Raw genomic sequence first — 7500 nt, 5'->3', positions numbered from 1 at the left:
TTTAACACACACACACACACACACACACACACACACACACACACACACACACACACGCACACACACACACACACACAACATAATGTATATATTATATATGATAAAAGAAGAAGAAAAAGATGATGATGATGATGATGATGATTATGATGATGAATGGTGCTATATTATGACTTATTTTGTATCCAATACAAAATTCTGAAATCTGATATAAAGGTTTTGATATTTAATTATTTATTTATTTATTTTTACATTCAGCAGTGACAAAATATCTGCCCCTGCCATATGTTCAGAAAAAGTTCCGGTTTGAGACACCAGATGGCGCCATTCGCTGGAAAACCATCGTGAACATCTAGTAGAATAGAAAAACAAAAGTATGCACATGCAAAACCACTTCGAATCTAACACTGAAATCCTCTTCAATAGCAGAATTGTTACAGCAAAGTCTATAAATGTGCTGTTCAGGATTACAGAAAATCAATCAATCAATCAATCAATCAATCAATCAATCCATTAGGGAAACACATAAATGGCAATGAGACTGATTTTATTATGATTTGATGCTGTTACATATTTATATAAATATAAGATTTTCCCTGTAATAAACTATTTTTGTTCACTGTCTTTGTCAAATCTGTGTGTTGATAAGAAATAAAGCTCCTTCACTGATGTATATTTATAGCTCAGTTGCGTGTCTTCACTGCATTCATTATTATGATGACTGTAACACTGATTACTGCCTCGGCATTTTAGAGACATTCCGGTCAAACACAAACAGCACTTATGGGATAATCACAGCATTCGGAATCTTAACCGTCATAGATGTAAATGATTATTTAGATCAGCACCATGTATTGTCTCGCTGATCCCTAATGATAGAAATCAGCACAGATAAACTAGTGTGTGTGTGTGTGTGTGTGTGTGTGTGTGTGTGTGTGTGTGTGTACAGTATCTCACAAACATAAGTGCAGCCCTCACATTTTAGCATCCATTGTAGTATATGTTCTCAAGAGACATACGATAGAAATGAAGCATGGATATATTTAGACAAAAAAAAAAGCAATAAAAGGACAGTAAATCTGTACTGATATACAATCGACTTCTCTAACGTGGTGTTTTTCTGTGTGTGTGTGTGTGTGTGTGTGTGTGTGTGTGTGTGTGTGTGTGAGCCAGAGCTCCATTACATCATCTGATGTGGCTCTGTGCAGCAGAACATTGTGTTCCACGCTGCAACACACATATAGAATAAAGCATACAGGATGCTTTGGAATCTTCATGCTTCTGAATCGTCCTCCTGCATAGATTTGATATTTAATCTGCCAGCACAGAGTTTTGAAAACAGAAATTCTCTCTAAGGCTCTATAAGGCTTTAAGAGAAGAATGGCTGGCCGAGTTCCAGGTACAGGTTCAGTCAGATTTCCCTCCTGTCCATTCACGCATTCACACACAGTCCACATTTGGCCTTCTGCACCCACTGAGCACCCAGGCGGTGGGAGTTTCCCATTCAGGATGAGAGAGAACGTCAATATGGAGTATACGGAATATACTTCATCGATTTAAGCGAAATCTGACTTCTAAAATCACGGCCTCTTTCATAAAACATGCCATCGTAATGCAGAACAAAAAAAGAATAACATGAAATAAAAACTTCTTCCTGTTCTGGCTCAGATGCAGCTCTACCTCTGCCAGGTTAATCTCTATTCTATGTAGGTCTCTGGAGAAATCTTTTACTGATGCAAACATTTATTTCATGTTTGATGACCACTGTTTTAAATCCCTACTATAATACAGTGTAATCATAAAGAATATGACTGGAAGACAACATTCCCACATTCAGAGGAACAGCGTATTAATGTCAGAGGGTACGAGAGTCACTTCCTCTCTCCATCCTTTCCCTCTCCATCTCTCCTCTTTCTCTCTGTTCAACTCAATGCTCTGTTGTTTCCTCTGTGTACAGAGGTTTCCGGCAAACATGTTTCCCAGCACGCACTGCTGCGCGCTCTCACTTAGACAATTACACCCCGTAATAAAGATAAACGCACACACATATGCACGTACACACACACACACACACACACACACACACACACACACACACACACAAACACACAAACACACCTGACTGACAAAGTAATAACTGGTTGTAAAGATGTTGAAAATCTGTTATAATATTTGTAAATGAAGACATCAATAAACGTATAAAAATAAAGCAACGGCTGAGAAAAGCTGCTTGTTGAAGGAACTTAAGCACGAGCTTTAAGGACCTGAGGCCTGTAAAATCTGCACTCAAGGGTTAGGGTCCAAGGGAAACAAACAATGTGCAATAGAGAGTAGGGTCAAAGCACTACAAATCTCATAGGAATGAGGTGGGACAGGACGTACAGTAAGCACAACTCCATGTTTTATATTGATTAAGTCCTTAGTGTTATAGATATTATAGTTTACGAGAGAAATTCATTCCATATTGGAGAAGAATTGCAGTGGCTCTCTTTCCCAGGCAGGAAGCTCTACACGGTTCTTCAAAAGACAACACATTTTCAGCGTTTTGATGGATTTCATTCAGAAAATTTGACAAAACTAAAGATAGAAGGCATTCAGTAAAACCTGCTTCTCAATGTAATAAAAACCAAAATGAGATGCACAAAAAGTACCTGAATATCATATAGAGTAAAAGTATAGAAACCTTACTGCAAAACTCTGATTACTCACGTCCAATATGATATGAGTAAAAGTCTTCAAGTGTCTGATTTGAACAGTACTTGAGTATTTGACTCGTGTTGAACATAGGCTCAAATATAGTTCTCAACACCAAGACACTTCTTCTTCTTCTTTCGGTTTCTTCAAAAAAGCGGATCATCCGTCTCCATATGCCCCCTGTCCTCTACATCTGCCTCTTTCACACCAACTACCTGCATGTCTTCCCTCACCACAGCCATAAACCTCCTTCTTGGTCTTCCTCTTTTCCTCCTTCCTGGTGTCTCCATCCTCAGCATTCTCCTACTGATATACCCCATGTTCCTCCTCTGCACATGTCCAAACCATCTCAATCTCACCTCCCTCACCTTGTCTCCAAAACGTCCTACATTCTCTGTCCCTCTAATAAACTCATTTCTAATCCTGTCCATCGTCATCACTCCCAACGAACATCTCAACATCTTCAGCTCTGCTACTTCCAGCTCCACCTCCTGTCTTTTACTCAATGCCACTGTCTGATCATTGATCATTTTTTAGCACGAGCCTGATCATTTTCTTAAAAAATCAATAAATAAAACACACCATGCAATCATTTCTATTCATTCCTACAGTCAACAACATCTGGAGTTTTGGACATGACCCCAAAATACCAGATCTAGTAGTCAGTTCTTGGGAAAAAAACAACACACTGTTGGCTTCATCACCCATCGTTCCATCAGCTATCGCAATGCCGAGTGAGCTGTTTTGCACGAACTCACTCATGCGTATGCTGCTTCACCACGGTAAGTATGGCAAGGATTCCCACTCCTTACTACGGATCCTCTGGTCTCTAAACCCTCCTGTTGTGTTACTTGGCATACGAGGGTTTGTTTAGGTGTGGAGCGTTCGGAAATGTTATTCCACCGTCCGTGAAACACATCTGAAATAACTTTTGTTTTATTACAACCAGGCATGACCGAGACACAGGAGCACGAGAAGCAGGTGTGGTTCTGTTTAGAGCAAAGCCTGCTTGTTTTTATTCTTCTGAACTGGAAAGAGTAGGATCATAGTATTATAGTTTTCCATCCCGAACGGCTGTTTATTTAACCTGGTGTTATTCACAAATAATAGCTGCGTTTCAATAGCGTCCCCATGGTTTATTTTGGTCACTCAGCAAAGAACAGAACAAAATGGAAGCTATCAGTCAACAGGACTGAAATGGAATTAGAAAGAAACACATGAAGATAAACATGTATACGTCCAAGCGAACACACATTCCCAGTGCAAGCATCAGTACCAGTAACAAGAGAAAAGGAAACAACAAACAACCAAGTCAACAATAAACATGGTCATCCTGGGAACGTGAGCTTGGGAAACAGAATCATGGGAAGCAGAAATACGTTTTGAAGGGTTTCCGGGTTCACCAAAACGACTGTGTCATACTGACTCATAATTTCCCACACCCTGTCTCAGCATTGTGGCGCATGTGTGTGTGTTTGTGAACGATCCACATTGTTCCTCAGCTTCCCCACATCTTTCTTCTGGCCTCTGTGCTGGTGTGTAATGTTTTCGGGTGGAAGTGCTCTGGGTCCTGCTCACGCTGCTGTTCCCACGACCTCTTGCCCTTTTGCTAAACTCTCCGGCTGCTGAAGACCCGGCCTTCTACTGCTTTCCTTAATGCAGCACAGGACAGGATACAACACTGCATTTTCTCACACACACACACACACACACACACACACACACACACACACACATATAAATCACAACTGGTTGTGTTTGGCTACTATTATTATTAGTATGAGTAAGAGGAGAATAGATCTGATCCTGCTGGGAAACGTTCATTAGTTAAAGACTAGTACAATAAACCCATTTACACAGGAGAGTTACTGTATGTTAGCATTGATTCGTTTGATGAAAAAATGTCTTCCTAAGCAAACACTCGTCGAAGGTCTTCCTGATCTCTCGTCGTCTTCCTTCCATGTTCTTTTCCCCGCCACCAGTTACACCATTAGTCTCGAAACTTTTTTCAACACAAATAACACTGCTTTCACATATTAATAAAACAACCTCCGTATGATTCAATATCAGTAATAACTTAAAATAATGGCGTTCTGCATGACTTAATTAGTCTCACACATTGTTTTGGAGGAATTTCTCAGTCTTCTTTACAGTGTCGCTTCAGCTCTCTTAAGGTCCAGAGACAGCATTTCAGCCGGGTTGAGGTCTGGACTTGGTGTGTTTTGGATCATTGCATCCTGTTGCCTGACCCAGTTTCAGCCCGGAGTTTGTGCGCTGGTCCTGTGGCTGCAAAAACAAACCCAAATCATCACCCCACTGTTCTTGTGCTGGTGTTGCTTTTTTTTGCTGCGCATTATGACCAGAATTCTCCACTTTGGTCTCATCTGTCCAAAGGACATTTCCAAACCTGTTGTCATGTTGTTTTTAGGGAGAAGAAGGTCACTTCTGCCAACTCTCCCAAACAAACTAAACTGGTCCAGTCTTCATCTAATCTAACATGCTTTATGGAGGCCTGGAGGTCCTTTTTTCTCACAGTAAAATGAAAAGTTTTAGATTTTTGTGAAAATGGCCTTATAACCCTTCCCCAGGGGTATGAGCAAAAAAATAGCTTCTTCAAGATCGTTGCTGATGTCTTTCCTCCTGGCCATGATGTTAACACACATTTATAAGCTCCACACCAGCAAACTGCTTAAATTTGGGCACTTTTTTCAGTGGTGGTCTCACGTGCTGTTAAGGGCATTTGATACGTTTTCCGGCTGCTACTTAGCCTCCTAATTTCTTTGAAGTAAGCAGTGAGGGTGTACTTCGATTTTTAGACATGATTTCTGTATTTTGGATTTTTATAAAAATGAATGACAGCGTAATATGTTATATTTTGTCGTTCATCTGAGGTTGACGTGACAAAGAGTACAAACAGTTCCTGCCTCCTCTTTCCCGCTGCGCCACGACGCTCGTATGGACTCACGTCTGTGAACACCTCGCTCTCACTGTTACCTTCTTCTGTCATGGAAAGCCTCGAACTAAATCCGCCACACAAACATACCAGAAAGCCGATCGTGCACCGATCACAGTGGGCCGAACGTGATAACGGGATCACATGAACGCGGCTAGCATGCAAGCGCACTTCAATGAAAACCAATACGTGACTGAGGTGGCAGTGGATCGTCCTTCTGTCCTGCCGGCTCCAGCTCTGTGCACGTTCTTCACGTAGTTACATGAGTAAATATCCATGAACTTTATTCACACAGAAACAGTCATATAATGAGGCCTAAAGATAAGACCAAGATGTTCTAGGAATCAGGTCAGAAAGCAGGATGGGGGGCAATGTGGATGGAAATCATGTGTCCTGTATAATGATCGTAGAGGAGGGGTTACATTCTGAGAGAACCATTCAGTCCGATGTTCAGTGTAATAGTCCAGAGAAACATCATATCTGATATTTGTCACAGTCTTTAGCATATTCAGCTTCCTTTTTCCTTTTCTCACGAAAACCCATCAAATGTTGTAGGTATCGTAACATGTTTTATGCCTTTCTGCTGTAAAAACCTTATGTTTTAAAGGAGATGCTTAATTTGATATGGCTCTATATTTACTTCAGGATTCGGAATCATTTTATTGAGGTAGTATGTATGAATGTATGTATATACAGTGAGGAAAATAAGTATTTGAACACCCTGCTATTTTGCAAGTTCTCCCACTTAGAAATCATGGAGGGGTCTGAAATCGTCATCGTAGGTGCATGTCCACTGTGAGAGACATAATCTAAAAAAAATCCAGAAATCACAATATATGATTTTTAAACTATTTATTTGTATGATACAGCTGCAAATAAGTATTTGAACACCTGTCTATCAGCTAGAATTCTGACCCTCAAAGACCTGTTAGTCTGCCTTTAAAATGTCCACCTCCACTAAATTCATTATCCTAAATTAGATGCACCTGTTTGAGGTCGTTAGCTGCATAAAGACACCTGTCCACCCCATACAATCAGTAAGAATCCAACTACTAACATGGCCAAGACCAAAGAGCTGTCCAAAGACACTAGAGACAAAATTGTACACCTCCACAAGGCTGGAAAGGGCTACGGGGAAATTGCCAAGCAGCTTGGTGAAAAAAGGTCCACTGTTGGAGCAATCATTAGAAAATGGAAGAAGCTAAACATGACTGTCAATCTCCCTCGGACTGGGGCTCCATGCAAGATCTCACCTCGTGGGGTCTCAATGATCCTAAGGAAGGTGAGAAATCAGCCCAGAACTACACAGGAGAAGCTGGTCAATGACCTGAAAAGAGCTGGGACCACCGTTTCCAAGGTTACTGTTGGTAATACACTAAGACCTCATGGTTTGAAATCATGCATGGCACGGAAGGTTCCCCTGCTTAAACCAGCACATGTCCAGGCACGTCTTAAGTTTGCCAATGACCATTTGGATGATCCAGAGGAGTCATGGGAGAAAGTCATGTGGTCAGATGAGACCAAAATAGAACTTTTGGGTCATAATTCCACTAAACGTGTTTGGAGGAAGAAGAATGATGAGTACCATCCCAAGAACACCATCCCTACTGTGAAGCATGGGGGTGGTAGCATCATGCTTTGGGGGTGTTTTTCTGCACATGGGACAGGGTGACTGCACTGTATTAAAGAGAGGATGACCGGGGCCATGTATTGCGAGATTTTGGGGAACAACCTCCTTCCCTCAGTTAGAGCATTGAAGATGGGTCTAGGCTGGGTCTTCCAACATGACAATGGCCCGAAGCACACAGCCAGGATAACCAAGGAGTGGCTTTGTAAGAAGAATATCAAGGTTCTGG

The sequence above is a fragment of the Silurus meridionalis genome, chromosome 10 (assembly GCF_014805685.1).
Source record: "Silurus meridionalis isolate SWU-2019-XX chromosome 10, ASM1480568v1, whole genome shotgun sequence".
Taxonomy (NCBI): domain Eukaryota; kingdom Metazoa; phylum Chordata; class Actinopteri; order Siluriformes; family Siluridae; genus Silurus; species Silurus meridionalis.
This window is presented reverse-complemented; position numbering follows the sequence as displayed.